Here is a 19939-nt window from a genome sequence, read left to right as displayed (position 1 = left end):
ATGCTTTTTTATTTCAGAGTTCAAATGGGCCGATTATGCTCCATAAGGTAGGAGACCCAAACGCCTGTGTTATTGGCTGGATTGTGCCCTCTAGAATTCCTATGTTAAATCCTAACCCCTAGTATTTCAAAAAGTGACCATAACTGGAGGTAAGTTCTTTAAAAAGAGAAACAGGTTAGGATGAGGCCATTAGAATGGCATCCTATACAACATCACTATTGTCTTTATAAGAATAAGAGAGGCCAGCATTGTAGTACAGCAGGTTAAACTGCTGCCTGCAATGTTGGCATTCCATACAGGTACAAATTCATGTTCCAGCAGCTCCACCTCTGATCCAGCTCTCTGTTAATACACCTGAGAAAGCAGCAGAAGATGGCCCAAGTGCTTTAGCCCATGCAGCTATGAAGGAGAATCAGATGAAGCTCTTGGCTCCTGGCTTCAGTATGGCCCAGCCCGGCTGTTGCAGCCATCTGGGGAATGAATGAGTGGATGGAAGATTCTCATTCTCTCTCTCTCTCTCATAAATGAATGGATCTTTTTTAGAAAAATAACTTTTTAGCAATGTGAAAGCCTGCTATTCAAAATCAAATTATTTGAATGAGGAATGCAGTTGAGTTTATTCCCACACTAATGCATGTGCTCATGAAGACTTATTTATTGGTTACATTTACTACAGTGTGTGATGCTCAAGAAGTCTTTATTTTTCTTCAGTTCCTCACAGTATTACTTTATACAAGTCACATTAATTTCCTTTGTTTCAACAACGTTTCCACTGTTAGGAGACTTAACTGCTAGTGATTTAACTTCTATGCACTTTTCCAGTGTTTATTCTAATCATGCACCTTGGGCAATTATACCATGGTATAGCAGAAAAGACACCACACTAGAACACAGGGCATCAGAGTCCTCTGGTTAACTGCCTGTGAGCCTCGGAGAAAATATCTTCCTTCTCTAAGCCTTCACGTTTTTATTTTCTTCATCTGTAAAATGAAGAATTTGAGATTAATTGGCCAAAAGAGAACACAGGAAATAAGCCGAAGGCAAGACAGGCACTATTGCTACCCACACTGTCAGCACATTTTTTTATAAGCTTCATATCAATATTTTATATGATAAACTACAAAAAGTTTGTGAAAAATGAAATGAAAAGATAAATCTGTTTGGGTGCAAGAAGTTTGAAATTGGTGCATAGTTTTTTTTCATGGTACATATTTACCATAAACCTTTTCAAGTCCCCAGGTATCATTCTCATTGCTACACTCCTAACTATGCTTTAGTAGCTTGCACAGCCTTCTTGGCTTAAGCAGGCATGTAACAAAGAAGTGCCAACTCTGGATTTCAGAGGCCTACGGCTTCTATCAAAACAGGAGTCTCTTGCAAAGGAAAACTGATTCTCAGACATATGTTGCCTAATTAGATACTGAAGTTAAGCTGATGCCAGAAACATTTCTGACAAATAAATCCAGCATAATAATGTTTAATACAATTGTCTTCCTACTAAGAAGTTAACCTTAAATACAGGCTTATAACATAATTGCCATGTTGCTTTTCAAATTTAATTTATAAAAATAAGTTTGTGGCTTCATATTATCCAGGAGGGATTATGTAAGTATAATTTTTTTACTATTTATTGTTCACTGGTTTTAACTATTATAAAAATCTCTTTTGAAAGTTGCTGTGCCACTTGGTACTCATTTTCAGTCACTGTGACTATTTTATCCATGTATATTGGAACCATAAAAGCTGAAATTAATTTCATGTGAAAAAAATCCATTTAAAACTGTCATAGTTATACAAACCTTTGTTTAGTATCCATGTTCGTAACAAAAGCCTCTGTCAAATGATTCCTTTGCTTTAGTAATCACATTTGCTGTGGAATTGAGAATAAAAGTACAATACTAACTCATTTACAATTTGTTTCAAGTGTTCATTTGATCATGTTGCTTTTTGTGGTAATTACACTAATAAAAACAATACTGAAATTTCAAGCTTCTTATTTTGCTGATTGGATTTTTTCAACTCAGCGCAAAGCATATTTAAAACAGTCTTTAAAATTTTGACTTCACACAATTTTTGTAAATTATCAAATGTGATCTTACCTAATTTTCATTTTGGGTCCATGGGGTTGGTGCTGCGCTGTAATGAGAAAAGCCACCGCCTGCAGCACCGGCATCCTGTGTGGGCACTGGTTCAAGTCTTGGTTGTTCCACATCTGATCCAGCTCCCTGTTAATGTGTCTGGGAAAGCAGTGGAATCTGGCTCAAGTCCTTGGATCCTTTCTCCCATGTGGGAGACACAGTTGAATTTCCTGGCTCCTAGCTTTGACCCAGCCCAGCCATCTGGGAAGTGAACCAGTGGATGGAAGATCTTTGTCTCTCCCTCTCTCTCTCTCTCTCTCTCTCTGCCTGTGCATCACCCTCTCTGTAACTCGATCAGCTCTTGTCCTGATGGTTGATGTACAATGTAATATTTTATTCATTTTAGTATTGTTTTTTGTTCTAGTACCATTGGTTGAACTCTGTAATTAACACACAATTATTCTTAGTTGTTTAAATTGTAACTGAAAAAGTGATCCCTGTTAGGAATTTGGAAAGCATTATGTAACTCTCAACTTTCAAACAAACAAATAAATAAATAAATCTTTTTTTTTAAAAAAAGACCAAGTCCCATCAGGGAGTGAACCAGTGGAAGGAAGACATTTCTCTCTGTCTCTCTCACTGTCCACTCTGCCTGTCAAAAAAAAATATATATATATATATAAATATATATAAATGTGTACACACACACACATTTTAGAATTCAACTAGATTTTACTTGATACAATACAATATGGCCGATGGGGCTGGCACTGTGGCGCAGCAGGTTAAAGCCCTGGCCTGAGGCGCCAGCATCCCATATGGTTGCTGGTTCAAGTCCCGGCTGCTCCTCTTCCAATCCAGCTCTCTGCTGTGGCCTGGGATAGCAGCGGAGGATGGTGCTAGTCCTTGGGCCACTGCATCCATGTGGGAGGCCTGGAGGAGGCTCCTGGCGCCTAGCTTCGGATCGGCGCAGCTCCGGCCATTGTAGCCAACTGGGGAGTGAACCAGTGGATGGAGGACCTCTCTCTCTGTCTCTACCTCTCTCTATAATTCTGTCTTTCAAATAAATAAAATAAATCTTTAAAAAAATACAATAAGTTTGCATATGAACTGATATAGAAATATTTTATAAAGATTTATTTATTTAAAAGGCAGTGTGGCAGACAGAGAGATAGTCAGAGACAGAGACAGACAGGGCAATCTTTCAACTGTTGGTTCAATCCCCAAAAGCCCACAAAAGCCAGAGCTGGGCCAGGCTAAAACCGGAAGACAAGAACTTCATCTGAATCTCCCACGTGGATGGCAGGAACCCAAGTACTTTAGCCATCATCTGTTCCCTCCCGGGCTCATCAGCAGGAAGGTGGTTCAGGAGCAGAGGTGGGACTCCATCCCAGGCACTGCTATATGGAATGCTGGTGTTCCAAGCAGAGGTTTAACCCGTTGCGTCTGCCCCTCCTGCCAAATATCCGGACTACAACCTCAAAGCAATCTTGAATAAAAAACACCTAGCTAAGTGGTTGCTGGAATCTTGATACCTAGAAGGTATGAACTAGTAGTGCAGTGGCACTGTAGTGTGGTAGTTCGTGAAGCTGTAGCCTGTGACACCAGCATCCCATATGGGTACCTGTTCCTGTCCCAGCTGCTCCACTTCTGATGCAGCTCCCTGCTGGTGTGCCTGAGAAAGCAGTGGAGACTGGCCCACATGCTTGGGCCCCTGCCACCCACGTGGGACACCCAGATGAAGCTCTTAGTGGCTGGAAGATTTCTCTTTCTCTCTCTCTCTCTGGAATTCTGATTTTCAAATAAATCAATCATTTTTTTAAAAGAAGGTATGAACGAATAAATGTTAGTTGTTTTAACACGAGTCTTGGTAGTAATTTGGTATGCAGCCATGCAGAACGAATATAGCCCTTGTGCCAGTTGTGTTGTACTACTTTTACAGTCCAAAGCAGGCTATTTCAGTATTCCTGCCAAGTGCAGAAGTGTAATAAAATATTCACCTGTAATTTTCTTTTGCATCTTCCCAAGCAAGTTGTCTAAATTCCTCATACATTTTTTTATTGAAGTGATCTCTGAGAAAAAAGGACCAGAAACGAAAGAGGGTATTCATTTCTTGGGACTGACCAATTCCCAAGCATTTTCTCTCTGGAAGAAATTAAAATAATAAAATACCTCTTTACTAAATAAAATTTTTAAAGTCAAAACAGACATTTTACATAACTTACAATGAAGGGAACTAAAATACATTAATCTTCAAAATATATTTGGGTTTCTTCTAAATAAAAGGTAAATATTTCCTGATGTATAGTTCAAATCATAAATATTTGTCAATGATAATAAGAATATACCAGATTTTAATTTCTAATTTGTCTAAAGCTATGAAATACATGAATAAAGAATATGAATAAACACACACACACACAAAAAGACCAAGTCCAAATATGTAAATATAAAATATCTTTCAGAATTCCACAAAGTCCTGACAATCTTGAAACTTTTGTGGAAATGATGTTGAAACCAATAGTCATTACATTCAGTGAATAGTTCTTCATGATGGCAATGGTGATATTGATAATTTTTGAAACAATGAAAATGACTCCTAGTATCAAGTCCTACTCACAACACATTTCAAAACCCACTGTCATTGAATCATCATAGAACAAATTCCGAGTTAGACACCCTTGTGACAACTGAGGTGTGGCAAGTGTGTCAGTCCTGTGATCCCGCAGCTGGTTTGTGTAAGAGTGGACCCTGCATTTCAGCCTAGGTAATTTTACAGGTAATGTTAATATTTGTTATGTTTATTGTGAAATATTTTTCTGTGTAATTCAACTTGAGCATCACAAAGATCACATTAATTAGGTAAGGTAGTGTTAAAATTAAGATGGTTAGATTCAGTTTGAATAAATTTATCACTAACAGATAGTAAGAGGCTCATATAGAATTAGAATATCTGTCATCTGTTTGTACATTAGGTTAGTTTAGCTCATTATTAGTTATTCTGATGCAATGGGATTAGGAAAACTAGAATCTGATTCTTACCACCTTGGTGCCTTCATCTCTCTCAAACTCCTGCTTTAAATAAAAACATTGAAATGAGCATTTTCTAAAGTTACTTCTAACTTCTAAAATGGCTAAGATATCTTTTAAAATAGAACCAGAGACATAGGTTGGTTTCTGTTTATGCTATACCCAACAAGGAAAGTAATTTTTCTTTTAACTTCACACTGATAGCATATATAACTTGATGTCAATAGCACATGTCAGGGGCTGGAGCTGTGGTGTTGCAGGTAAAGCTGCCACCTGCAGTGCCGGCATCCCATATGGGCACCAGTTCAAGTCCCGGCTGCCCCACTTCCAATGCAGCTCTCTGCTATGACCTGGGAAAGCAGTAGAAGATGGTCCAAGTCCTTGGGCCCCTGCACCCATGTGGGAGACCCAGAAAAAGCTCCTGGCTCCTGGCTTTGGATGGGCACAGCTCCGGCCATTGCGGCCAATTGAGGAGGGAACCAGCGGATGGAAGATCTCTCTCTCTCTCTCTCTCTCTCTCACTCTCTCTCTGCCTCTCTTTCTCTCTCTGTGTAACTCTGGCTTTCAAATAAATAAATCTTTTTTTAAAAAAAGCACGTATCATTTATGAGACACAAAATACAAATACATGGTAATTGGAATAAGAAATTCCTACAAACCCATTACATTGAATTTAGCTTTCAACATACACATCTCCTGGTACAGGAACAGAATTTTTTTAATTATAAAAATTACTCAATTGATCTCCTATTGTCCCAAAGAATCATTGACCATAGTGAGATAATATGTAATGGGACAACTTTGAAATACTGGCTTGTAAATCTCTAATTGTCATAGTGGATATAAAGGCATTTCCAAATTTGTAAAAAAAAAAAAAAAGGCAAAATAAAAACTTTCTTAATGTACCTCTTTGCCTTCTGCTTCTCAGGGACCATATATAGAATCCCCACTGCCTCTCATGTAGAAGGTAGAGTTACCCTTAGGGAAGTAGCTCAAGCACAGACCAAGGCTGCATATGGGAGAGTCTGGACCTGTCTTTTGTTCGTGTTCCCAACAAGGAATTTGCCCAAGGAATGCACACATACAAAAGGGAAGGGGAAACTGAAGAATATCATTGGTATCTCGGGCACAGATCCAATACTAGTTTAATAGAAGCCCACTGAAGTGCATTATTTCAATTCTGGTATTTTCTATTTTGTTAAATAGCTTGATTTAGATATAATTTACAAGCCATAAGATTTACGCATCTCAAGAGTACAGTTCAGTGGTTTTCGTAGCAGTGATCAACCACAAAGTAATCCTAGAATATTCACATAATCCTAACCCCCCATACACACAAAAGCTAAATATTAGCATTCCTACCCATTCCCCTCCCCCATATCCAATTCCCAGTCTACTCACTTTATAGATTTGCCTGTTCTCCCCATTGCACATACATAGACTGATACAATATGTTGTCTTTTGTATCAGGCTTCATTTGCATCACATAATGGCTTCATTTTCATTGGTCTTGTAGCATGTATTACTACTGCATTCATTTTTCTAGGTGAATAATAGACTATAGGATAATAATAGACTATTATAATAATAGACTATAAGATAGTCTCCTTTTTTTAGCCATTCATCAGTTGATAGATATTTACTTTGTTTTCATTTTTTAGTTGTTAATGATATCTATGTATTCCTGTGGCTTTTGTGTGATCAGACACATGGTGATGTCAAAAGTGTCAAAGGTGATGTCAAAGGTGATGCATTTTTATGTTAAGAGATGAAAAAAACAGAATAGAAATTATATCTGAATATAGTTTTAAATTCTTTTTTTTTTTTTTTTTTTTTTTTTGACAGGCAGAGTGGACAGTGAGAGAGAGAGACAGAGAGAGAAAGGTCTTCCTTTGCCGCTGGTTCACCCTCCAATGGCCGCCGCTGCAGCCGGCGCACCGCGCTGATCCTGGCAGGAGCCAGGAGCCAGGTGCTTTTCCTGGTCTCCCATGGGGTGCAGGGCCCAAGCACCTGGGCCATCCTCCACTGCACTCCCTGGCCATAGCAGAGAGCTGGCCTGGAAGAGGGGCAACCGGGACAGAATCCGGCGCCCCAACCGGGACTAGAACCCGGTGTGCCGGCGCCGCAAGGTGGAGGATTAGCCTATTGAGCCACGGCACCGGCTCTATAGTTTTAAATTCTAACAACAAATGTGTTTATTTCTACACACATAACAGGCATACAGACACACAGTGTTTAAAGTGTGTGATATTTAAAATTACATCAAATTGAAATCACAATTCATAATTTTACTGTCAAATAAATAGTACCCAACTCTTTATTCCATTTATGGCTTATCCAAATGCAAACAACAATTTTTTGACATTGAAGTTTTCATAATTCTCTTACCTGTGCATTGGTTATGAATCAAAAATCTCGCCACTCATAGCCAGCTCACAATCCATTCCCACTCACATGGTTCAGTGGGCTGAGTGTGAACAGCCTGCCGATTGACTGTGGGGAATGAGCTAGAATAATATTAGTCTCCAATAGTGGCAGAGCATGCTTGGTGCAGCAAAGCTTGAGGCAAGGAGAACAACCCTCAGCAGAGCTTCTCCATCATTGGTTGCCAATGCCCCTTGGAGGATATTATCTGCTGAGGACAGGGCGTGCTTGGCCAGTAGAAGAAAGTTAGATCCCAGATGAGGGCTTAGGAAAGAGAATTAATACCACTGATAAATTCACTGCCTGGGAAAGCAGATCTATAAATAAATTACATGCCAAAGTCATTCATCATGAATTTCTAGCCACTATAAGCAGAGATGTCTTAAAAAGATTTATTTATTTGTTTGTTTGAAAGGCAGAGGGAGATGGAAAGAGAGAGAGATTGAGATTGAGATTGAGACTGAAACTGAGAGAGAGAATCTTCCATCTATTTGCTCACTTCCCAAATGTCCACAACAGTCAGGGCTGGGTCAGGCTGAAGCCAGGAGACAGGAAATTCATCAATTCTGCCCCCCTTGGTGCAAGGGCCCAAGCACTTACGCCATCTTCCACTGTTTCCCAGGTGCATAGCAGGGAGCTGGATTGCAAGTGGAGCAGTTAGGACTCAAACCAGATGCTGGCACTGCAGGCAGCAGCTTTACTCACTATGCCACAGTGCCGGCCCCAAGCCTTTTTTATTGTTCACTCTCCAAATGGCTGCAATGGCTGCAGCTGGGTCATTCCAAAGCCAAGAGCCAGGAGCTTCTTCCTGGTCTCCATCATGGGTATAGGGGTCCAAGTACTTGGGTTCACTTTTTTTTTAAAGATTTATTTTATTTATTTGAAAGTCAGAGTTACACACAGAGAGAAGGAGAGGGAAAGAGAGAGAGAGAGAGAGAGAGAGAGAGAGAGAGAGAGAGATCTTCCATCTGCTGATTCACTCCCCAGTTGGCCGCATTGGCTGGAGCTGTGCCGATCCGAAGCCAGGAGCTGGGAGCCTCCTCTGGGTCTCCCACATGGGTGCAGGGGTCCAAGGACTTGGGCCATCTTCTACTGCTTTTCCAGATCATAGCAGAGAGCTGGATCAGAAGTGGAGCAGCCAGAACTCGAACCGGTGCCTGTGTGGGTTGCTGGCACTGCAGGCGGCGGCTTTACCCGCTATGCCACAATGCTGGCCCCAGAAGAAAAGTTTATTTTGGTGCTCAAAATAATTTGCAGACCATACCTTGTATTTTCATATGATGCCTTTTCCATGAACTTTTTGAAGCCCTATTTGTATACTGTGGCTCTACACAAGAAAGTTTCACTAAGAAAATTTGGACCCCACCTCTAGTCCTTCAGAATTGAATAGTTTGTAAGAAGAAAATAATAGTAATTAAAGGCTATCCAAAAAGGCAGTCCTCAAAATCATTATGTGTGTACAGTAACAATCTGCAAAACAATGCTCATTATTTTTTCAGCCTTAGAGTCTCAGATTCAGAATATTCCCCCAAATAAAACCATTCCCAAATACCACAGGACTGTGTTGTTTGGTTTTAGGACTTGTATCTGATCTTCTCATTTAACGTGTGCCCTACTTTCTTAGTTCATTCTTCTGATCAAGTTCAAACCTAATAGCCAGTGTGAGTTGCCCTCCCAGTATCTACCATCTCCTCGTCCTTTCTTTCAGGACCTCGGTTTTCTAAGTCTCATGTCCCCAGCTATAAAGTGATACTTTTCAGACTCCCTTGCTGCCACAAGGAATCTGTCAGGGGCACAAACAGGAGAGCCTTTTACCTTTGCAGAGGTGGGGCTCCCATCTACATCTCCCCTCTTCCTCCTACAGTGTGAAATACAGATGAGATATTCATTATCACCACACAGTAAATGAAGATGAGTGCCAAGCTTCACACAATGAACCTATCTCACTATGCTATCTCCCAAAATTATTATCTCATCTTCAGAAATTGGTCTTCTTAATGTCTCCCACTCATTCCAATGTCACTCTCAAAGTTGTATAGAGTATGTGCTCTGAAATCAATTTACTCATTAAAATAAAACCCTTGAAGGTCTCATTTTATTGCCCAGAAATAAGCAACATCTTGCCTCTTCATTTGTTGTGAGAATTAAGAGTATGAATACATTTACAGTAAACATAGGGCACTATGCCTGGCACACAGTAAGCAATTAGCAAATGATGGCTAGCATGAGTAATGCATTAAAATGCCCCTTCATTTACACTGTTGTAGCCATATTGCTTTACCAAAGCACACTCATTATCTGGTTGTGCCAATCCCACTCATCAAGACACAGAAGAGACCACAACTCCTTGAGAGAGGACACATTCAAAGATCCCCTGCTTATGTGAGGTTTCTCCCTAGGGAAATTTCTGACATGTAGGATATTTATATATAACACAAGGAGAGCTGTGTTTTCCCTAGGGAAGAAGTTTTTATTAAAGTTAGGGTTTAATAAAGTGGCATTGATTAAGAGGAGAAGGTGTTGGAGAAAGGAGAGCCATACAAAAGGGGGAGCCATGGACAGGGAAATCTAAAAGTTTCCATGGAGATCATTCTTAGGTCACTGGACCAAATCCTAGATTTACAAAAATGGGGCAAGATTCCAAGAAGTTAGGTAAACAGCCAAGTGCTTGGAGGCAGAGAACTGAGAAGAGGTACCAGAGCTTCTTCAGAGCTGTATAGTCAGAACTACAGTGGAGTAACTTGAGTGACAGATGGAAGAGTGATTGGAGATATCAGAACCAACCTCTAGTGACGGACTGTGCACTGAAAGATGTTCTCCCAAGATACGTGTGTTGAGACCCCCACCTCCCCAAATGACTGTATTTGGAAACAGAGATTTTAGGGGGTAACTAAGTTTAAATGAGGCCAAAGAGGGTGAGGCTTTAATCTTTTTTAGGCCTTGTGAGCTTGTAAGAAAGGAAGAAACCCAAGGATGCATGTTCACAGCAAGAAAGGCCACAGGAGGACCCAGCAAGAAACAGCCATCTGCTCAGCAGGGAGAGAGACTGCAGGAGAAACCAAACCTCCTGCAGCCTGGATCTGGGACTTCTGTCTCCAGGGACTGCCAGACAACAAACCTCTGTTGTTTAAGTCACTCAGTTTGTGGCAACTTACTATGGTAGCCCCAACAAACTAATAAAAAGAGTAAAGATGACAACACTGCAGAATCGAGGACTGTAACTTAAAGACCGAAGCATCTTTTAAGAAAGTTTAAACCTGGCTTCATAGATCAGTGTATTCCCTTGGTATTTCGATTGTTTGCCAACATAAAAGTCAACATTCCTTGGGAAAATAGTATGATCCGATGCATCTTCCAGGTATTATACAAAATTTGAAAAATATGATAGAAATGTTAGGTGTGAAAAAAGAAGGAAAAATAACCAAAGAAAAGGACAAGGATATTAGACATCAAAAAGAAACTGTTGAAAATCAAATATTAAAAAAGGAAAAAGATTTGAAAGCAACTAGAAAAAAATAACATGCTACACATAGGAAGGCCCAATTGTTAAATGTATTGATTCCTCAGAAGTAATTATGAAGATCAAAAAATGATGGAACACAGTTTTTAAATGCAGGAGAAAATATTATCAACCCAGAATTCTAAGTGTAGTAAAAATATTCTAAATGTAGTAAAAATATCCTTTAAAAGGACATTTTTTTTTGACAGGCAGAGTGGACAATGAGAGTGAGAGAGAGAAAGGTCTTCCTTTTCCGTTGGTTCACCCTCCCAATGGCCGCTGCGGCCGGTGCACCGCGCTGATCTGAAGCCAGGAACCAGGTACTTCTCCAGGTCTCCCATGTGGGTGCAGAGCCCAAGGACTTGGGCCATCTTCCACTGCACTCCTGGGCCACAGCAGAGAGCTGGACAGGAAGAGGGGCAACCGGGACAGAATCCGGTGCCCCGACCGGGACTAGAACCCGGGGTGCCGGTGCTACAGGCGGAGGATTAGCCTATTGAGCCACAGCGCCTGCCAAAAAGGACATCCTTAAGTGAAGGAAAAGAAGCTGACTTTATTGATGGCAGTCTTGCTGCAGCAGAAGTGCAAAGGATGTTCCTCAGGTTGAGGGGAAATTAGAGTAGAGGAAAACTTGGAACTTGATGAAGAAAGAGCAACAGAAAGTAAATATCTGGATCACTATAACACAATTTTTTCTTCTTAAGTTTGATGATATAATTTTGAATGTCGCAACTAAAAATTTTTAACATTTTCTGGCATGTCTTTTGATGCTCCTAGGTATAATATATTTAACAACTACAAAACACGTTTCAATTGGTGGCAGGGTAAAGGAACTTATATGGTTGCAAGGGTACAATATCTTAAAAAGAAGGATACATACAAAAGCAGGCATATTGAATGGAAAGAATGCAAAAAATATTCTCTGCACAAAAGTAAACAGATGACTACTGGGCTGTTTATACTAACGTAGACAAAATAGACATGCAACTGTTGCTCTCCATCATGAACAGTCAAACAGATTGTGCTTATTTAACTCTATTCACTCTAACTAAAGGTAACATCTGTTCTACTTCCCAGTGAAAATTTAACAATAGGTAATTCAAATGTATTTTACTTAGAAACTCATATTACTTGTGTTTCCTGATAAAACTTCCTCTGAACTTTGATTTCTTCCATTTGTTAACAAATATTTTAGCCTGGCTTTTAAATCTCAAGTCCAAATGTCTAGTATACTGAAAACGAGTTCCTTCATGCGTATTTGTTTCTACTATGCTCATTTATGCATTTATTGATTAGGTTCTCTACTACTCTATCCAATTTAGCAACAGTGTTGATTTTCTAGAGCTGCCATAACAAAATAGCACAGACTTGACCCAATGGCTAAACAATGCAAATTTTTGTCTCATGATGCTAAAAGGTAGAAGTCCAGGATGTTAGTGGTGAAAGGGCTGATTTCTCCTAGGTCTCTCTCCTTGGCTTACAGATGGTCATCTGCTGCTTATCCTCACACTCTCTTGCTTCCATGTGCCTGTGCCCCTTTGTGTGTCCAATTTTCCTCTTCCTCCAAAGAAAGCAGTCACATTGTTTAGGAACACAAGGTGATGACTTCCTTTTGGTTTTATTTTTCCTTTGAAGACTCTATCTCCAAAAACAGACACATTCTGAGTCACTGAGTTGTTAGGGCTCTAATCTATAAATATGAAGAAACAAAATTCAATTGATAAGATCCACCATGCATTGATTGCTTTTAATGCTATTTGATCAATTAATTCTCCTTCAGTCACCATACAGTTTCATTCCACTGGCATACTACTGCATTATTTATTTATTTGCACATCAACTCTTACTAAATGCCTACTCAGTGGTAGGCAGTGTGCTAGCTATTGAAGATCTACGAGCATTCTTTGCGGAACTGACTGAAATTATAGGGGAGGAAAAAGACAGTAAATGCAGAATCCTCCTTTTCCATTTTAAAGCTTTAGGTTCTAAATGGTAAGATCAGTGAGGAAAATAAAGAAGTGGTGCTAGATATACAAAGATTGATATCTTTATGGAATGTTCAGTTAGATATTTCTCAAATGAGGTGATATTTGAATACACAAAGACAGAAAGCTATACTGAATATCTGGGATGCATGTATTCTAGGCAAATGACATAGTAACAGCAGAAATCCTAAGTGAGAACGTTCTTAACAAATTCAAAGAATGGAAGAAATCCAGCCGGCAGTCAGGGGCCAGATAATACAGTGCATGTGGGTCACAGAAAGGCCTTTGCACTGGAAGTTTGATGGGCAGCCACTGGGGAGTTTTGACTAGGCCTGGGACATGATCCAAATTGGAGACTAAATGGACAGTTATAGTAGCTGTTTTGAGAACAACTTACAGAGAAGACTTCATGGCAGTGGGATGTACTTATATCCTCCTGGACGAAGGTGATGGTAGTATAGAAGAGATTGCTACAGATGGAGGTAGGAGCAGCAAGAAGTATCAGATTCAGGATTCTCCAGTAAAAGCAAACAATGTTTGATGGATTCTTCAAAAATGCATGCTATGAATTCTTGCCGCGCAGTGGCCACATGACATCTGCTCCTTATGATATAACAGATTAGGGTGCTTCTGTCAGATTACAGCATAAACTAAGCTGCCTAAATATGGGAAAAATTGAAGTGATGTCAAAGGAGCTAGAGCCACTCCATGGGTTGGGTGTGATAATGCTACTTGGGAACCTCATAACATTTCCAAGTATCTGTTGCTGGTGGTAACATGGAGGGGTGTGGTTTTTGTTTTCATTGTTTTTTTGCAGGGGAAACAATTCTCTATGAATCTTTACACATAGCTCCACAATCTGGGGTTTTAAAATGTGCTGATGACTTGCATTAAAGCATGGTTGACTGGCAAACACATGTTGGGAGTTAAATATTAGGCATTACCCTTGGGAAATTTTCTTACGTTATGGCAAAACTCCTAAACTCCTTCCTTAACTCCCCTGGAGCTACTGTCCATGTTCTAGATTAGAGACCTTATCCTTTGTTTATATTTCAGAACCAAATCCACCCCTCCTCCCAGCAAATAGCGACTCTACACCTGGTTAACTTTTATAACTCAGTCCACAAGATAATAATAAATGACAAAATCATGTTCAATGGAATCATTTGGAGGATGCTTCTTTGCGGCATGTTGTGGGCTGAATTGTGCTGCTCCACCACCTTGAAATCATGTGTTGAATTCCTATCGCCTAGTAACCCAGAATGCGACTATATTGGAGAAAAGTCCTTTAAAGAGGCAATAAAAGTTAAAATGAGGTCATTAAGGTGAGGCCTGAATGCAGGCCTCATAAGAAGAGCTGCTTAATACACAGCCATACACAGCGGAAATATCATGTGAAGACACAGGGAGAGAGTCATTTATAAGCCGAGGAGAGAGAGCTCAGGGGAAAGCCACCCTGGGTCTTGAAATGTCTAGCCTGTAGAACTGTAAGCAAGCAAAGACCCACCTACACCTCCTAGCCTGTAGAACTGTAGGCAAAGACCCACTTACACCTCCTAGCCTGTGGAACTGTAGGCAAAGACCCACCTACACCTCCTAGCCTGTGGAACTGTAGACAAAGACCCACCTGCACCTCCTAGCCTGTAGAACAGTAGGCAAAGACCCACTTATACCTCCTAGCCTGTAGAACTGTAGGCAAAGACCCACCTACACCTCCTAGCCTGTGGAACTTTGTTAGGACAGCCCCAGCAAGGCAACACAGGACATACAAGAACACTGTGCACACAATCAGCATTCTGTCATATCTGCTGCTGGTCACTGAAGCCTAAAGACAGGACCAGTGACTGTGCACCTCATGCCTGGGGAGTACTTTGGAACTCTACAAACAAGGCAGAACCTCCCCAGGTTGTAGAGAGCAAGGTGATGCTTCACAATCGCCACCTTACTGATTTTCAAACCGAGCTGGAAGGTTCTGATAAACCCCTGTGATTAGAAGTCCCACTCGGGGTGGAACAGTACTGTACAAAGAGGTATGGATACCTATTCCAGTTCCATTTTGACACAGGTGTTTCCCTCCCATCTACTGAGTTTGCAGAACAATGATCACTTGTGGGATCACTGGTAGAAATGCTAGCTGGTATAAAACACAAAGTAGAAATCATCAAGTAAGTTCAGTCAGTGGAATGCATGTATTCATAAATTGGGGTATGGTAATTTTGCTTTTATATAAGAATAAATACACTTATAAATATTACAAATTTTTTCCTGAGATATAGGAAGTCATAGTAATGGTGATAAATGAAATCTACATGGAAAAATTGAGCTTTACTTCAATGTGATGAGGAGAGAAAATAATGAATTGAAGAAAGATTAGAAGAGGGAATAATACTGATAACTACAAATCAGACATTTACAACATGAATCATCAACCTTTCTGAGTTCTCTAATTAGTTCTAATGGTTGGTTGAAGATTTTTCCTTTGGAATTTCTAAGTAGAAAATCAAGTAGACAATTGTATTGTTACCATATAAGTGCAGGTTCTTGCTTTCCTTTGAAAATATTAGACAATTTTTAAAATTTCTCTTTTTAAAAATCTTACTGCTCTCATTGGAAATGTTGAGTAATATTGGAAAAGAAGTGATGATAATGGGCAACCTACCCAGTTCTTGCTTAGAGAGTTTTAAAAATTTTTCATGAATGGTCATTGCGATATAGGATTAAAATTTTTGATTTCCCTTGTTCATAATTTCCTTCTGTGTAAAATACCATTCCTCAACTCATTCTCTTTTCTACCTAGTTTGGTTGTATGGACCAACACTCAAGCTTCTTTCAGATCCAAAGTTCTCTTTTACTTTTGGCAAAGTATTTGTTGTTGTATTTGGGAAAGTACAGCATTTTTAACACTTGGTAATACTAATTCAATTTTTTGTGTGTAATATTTTAGCAATAGGCTCCAACTACTTATGCTTGAGCTTACTGCATCTTGAAAAGTCCCTGAATACAATAAACTGCCTACCTTTACTTGTTGAGTGAAAGTAACAGGGAATTTGTGAGGCTTTGAGCATTTTTGAGGGGGAACAGTACTTGACATAATTAGGCAAGTGGGTGGTAGATTTTCAATTTCTTGGTGAGCAGGACTTTGAAGCTTGACCTTTTATTTTCTTTTTCATTTCTTTGTCTTTTGGATGTGAAAAATATAATTCTGGATTTTTCAGAATTGAAAGAGCAAAAGGAAGCTTATGCATTTTCCAATAATTAATAATGCTCCTCTGAGTTTCCTACTAAATTGTTTTAAGAGAGTCTCAATATGATCCTATTTCTGACAATAATAATGAAGGGGCAAGAAAAGCATTTGACTGCTTATGAGAGTAACTGCTCTTGTGACTAGGAGAATTATTTAGTGCAATGCATGGAAGAGTTTCTGTAAACTTCTGTGGCAGTTCCTGTGGAGCCTATGAACACAGTGCTGATAAGACCAGTGCCAGAACAACTTGGTGACAGCCAAGCAAAGGGTAGTGTATCCATGGCATTCAGGGTCATGATTGAGAGAAACTTGAGGAGGGACTTGCAATGCTACCCTTCGTCTTGGTGGAAGTATTATCGGGGTGCCTGACAACATGTGTGGATGCAGTTTTTAATACCATTTCTCTGTAACATGGAGAATAGTTTTTGCAGCTTCACCAATATGAAATATGAGCTTCTTGCTTTGATACATTATATGCCACTATAGTAAACACCATATGGGTTACCAAGATGATTTAGAAGTACAAAGTCATGTTTCCTATATAACCCTGGAAGTTGTATTTTTTTTTAGCCAAGAAAATTTTCCAGTAAATTTGTCAAAACTCAGAACTGTACTCTCTCAAATTAATTTTACTGTATGTAAATTATACCTCAATAAAAAATGGAAATGTGAATATATGAGAAAATATAAACATATCAATAAAATCATAACATGTATTTAGAGATGTCTTAAATTTTATTATCTCTTCTACCCTCATCTAAATCCCATAACTACCCTAACTGCCAAAGTCAATTACTTTTGTCAGGATAGTAACATTTTGTAGTAAAGTGGATACTGTCCCCTGCATTAAGGTTCTCCAGAGTGCTAATATCATGTGGACACAGATATATGACTAATATACTGATTTTTATTAAGATAACCACTTAGGTATTTCATTCTCAAAACTATTGAAACCCAGTTGTCTGATTTTATAGCAAATATTGTATAATGCTCAGTTTTATATCCTGAAAGAATTCAGTTATTTACCAATTTTAAATGTAGGCACAATATTCTAACATAAATATTGAGAATAAAGGAAAATCACTTAAAATATTGTGTTTTTATTTATGTGGATCCTTGGTTTACAACTATGGCAAAAAAAGAAAAAAACTAACCCAATACTCAGAAACTTGCTCCTGTTTGTATTATCAGTGTAACTGTAATAGCTATTCAAACAGATAAGGAGTGCTCCCTTAGTAAGGTATATACTACTACACATGTTATCCTTTTTTAAAAAATCTATTTCTTTTCAGTTTATTTGAAAGGCAGAGAGACACAGAGAGGTCTTCCATCTGCTGGTTCACTCCCAAATGACCACAACAGCTTAGGCTGAAGCAGGAAGCCATGAATTTCCACCATGCCATGTGGGTGGCATGGATCTAAATATGTGAGCTATCACCTGCTGCCTCCCAGAGTGTGCAATAGCAAGAAACTGGAATTGAGAATACAGCTGGGGCTCAAACCCAGACACTGACACAGGCTGCAGGTTTCTGCACTGTCTTAACTGTTGCACCAAATGGCTGTCACACAGTGTTGCCCTTAAACATATGAACAAACTTTGGCTGATTTCTGAGAAACCAACATTAAAACATCTCACTATTTATATTCCTATAAAATTCAATATTTATTAAAACCACACAAAAATGATTGTTGCTTATATATAAAATGGAGTAATATAGCCTTAATACTAGTGGATTTATGGTTCTTAACAACTATAGATGACAGGTGGGAACCCCAAAGTCAGGGAGGAAGCAGGCAATTCCTCAGGCGGAGTCGTTCCAAGTGCCCAGCATTTGTGCTTTGTGACCACTAAATGCTAGCAACAAACAGAAAATCCCTCTTACACATTTCTAAAATACCTCCCAGGAAGGCAATAAATCTTTCATTAAGAACCACTGACCTTAATGTTTGGTTTAAAACTGTAATTTTGCTTATGAAATTTTTATACTACAACAACTCTCCCTTAAAATTTATCTAGAAGGTCTGCATGAACTTCAGAACTCCTTTCTATTCCTTGGATCTCATTTTATGCACTTATTTTTACCTATTTCTCTCTGTAGACCTCAGGCCACCCAATATGCACAGTTTTCATGCACTAGAAGCCCATTAAATCTATAAGCATTGCATAAATTAAAGTTAATTTCTCCTTGCTGCCAATGTCTATGATAAAAATTTTGTGCCTAGCTTCACATTCCACAATTTGATATCTATATTAAATTATACATGTATATGCAACTGTATATGAAACTCTTCAATGCCCATTGACTTAGAATTCTGATCTACAGTCCAACAGATCATTAAGAGCTTCCCCCCACCCCCCAGCCTATACCTGCAGGGTCCTTCATTTGACTGATCCAGGTCCTCTATCCAGCATATCTCTGACTTTATTGTACTTCCAAGAATCTCAGCTGTTACCATGGGTAGCTTCTCCAGGCTCAGCTTGAGGACTTCAGATCCTAGATCCTCACTCTGCTGCCTATGGCCTGGCATAAAACACAAAATCCCTTGAGGAGAGAAATGAGACAAAATGAGAAGAAAAGGAATTTAACAACAACAACAAAAAAACTATTAATCCTTAAAGCATGCAGACCATGGAAAGAAATATGGATATTGGGTGTCATAGGCTTGTGGGGCTACCTCTTTGGTGTGCTTTCTTTTCTTTTCCCATCCAATAACCTCAATCTATAGTTAAACTCTGTGAAGCCCAGGAATTTTTTTCTTCTTTTCTATTGTTTCTTATTGATTCTCCAAATTTAGCCCAGTGCTGAACAACAATAGAAGTTCAAAAAACATTGCTGAATGAATGAGTGAATTGTACTAGCAGCAAAACTCAGTACCTGGGCTGGTTTGTGGTGCAGTGTATTAAGCCGCTACCTGCAACACCAGATCCCATATCAGAGTGCTGTTCCAAGTCCTGGCTGCTCCACTTCCAATCCAGCTCCCTGCTAAGGTGCCTGTGAAAGCAGCAGAAGATGGCCCAAGTGCTTGGGTTTCTGACATCCACATGGGAGACCAGGATGGAGTTTGTGGCTCATGGCTTCAGCCTGGCTTCAGCTCTGGCCTTGCAGTCATCTGAGGGAGTGAACCAGTAGATGGAAGATCTCTCTGTCTCTGTCTCTTCCTCTCTCTCTTTCACTATGATTTCAAATAAATAAGTCTTAAAAAACAAAACAAAACTCAGTACCAAAAGGCAGTTTGCATGAAGTTGTAAAGTTAAGAATTGAATAGAAAAATGACCCAGACAATGACCTTAATTAAAATGGTTAATTCAAATTAGATAACTTCTTTGCAAAACTTCAATAACAAAGTAGCACTTCCAAGTAACAAATACATCTTTTTTTCTTTTTAAGATTTATTTATTTATTTGAAAGGCAGAGTTACAGAGAGGCGAGGTGGGGGAAGAGAGAGAGAGAGAGGTGCCTTCCACCTGCTGGTTCACTCCCCAGGTAGCTACAATGGCTGGAGCTGTGCCAATCTGAAGCCAGAGCCAGAAGCTTCTTTCAGGTCTCCCACACGGGTGCAGAGGCCCAAGCACTTGAGTCATCTTCTGCTTTTCCAGGCCATAGTAGAGAGCTGGATCGGAAGCGGAGCAGCCAGGACTTGAACTGGCGCCCATATGGGATGCTGGTGCTGCAGGCGG

The 19939-nt window shown here is 39.5% G+C and overlaps 1 long non-coding RNA gene across 2 annotated transcripts in view; it reads right to left on the bottom strand.

Moving 5' to 3' along the window:
• The window catches only part of LOC103349584 (uncharacterized), a 42540-nt gene extending 23919 nt beyond the window's left edge, over positions 1-18621 (bottom strand). Inside the window, exons 1-4 of one of the 2 annotated variants that reach the window (XR_011381973.1) lie at positions 15057-18621; positions 5121-9390; positions 4079-4223; positions 2100-2237 (exon numbers count right to left, since the gene is read on the bottom strand). This is a non-coding gene — a long non-coding RNA (uncharacterized lncRNA). Of the gene's footprint in view, positions 1-2099; positions 2238-4078; positions 4224-5120 lie in introns of both variants that reach the window. The other variant, XR_011381972.1, reaches the window with a different exon arrangement.
• Between the last annotated feature and the right edge of the window lie 1318 nt (positions 18622-19939).

Source organism: Oryctolagus cuniculus, chromosome 14, assembly GCF_964237555.1.
Source record: "Oryctolagus cuniculus chromosome 14, mOryCun1.1, whole genome shotgun sequence".
In the NCBI taxonomy this organism is placed as follows: Eukaryota; Metazoa; Chordata; class Mammalia; order Lagomorpha; family Leporidae; genus Oryctolagus; species Oryctolagus cuniculus.
Note: the sequence above shows the minus strand (reverse complement) of the source record. Positions and strands in the feature narration are given on the sequence as shown.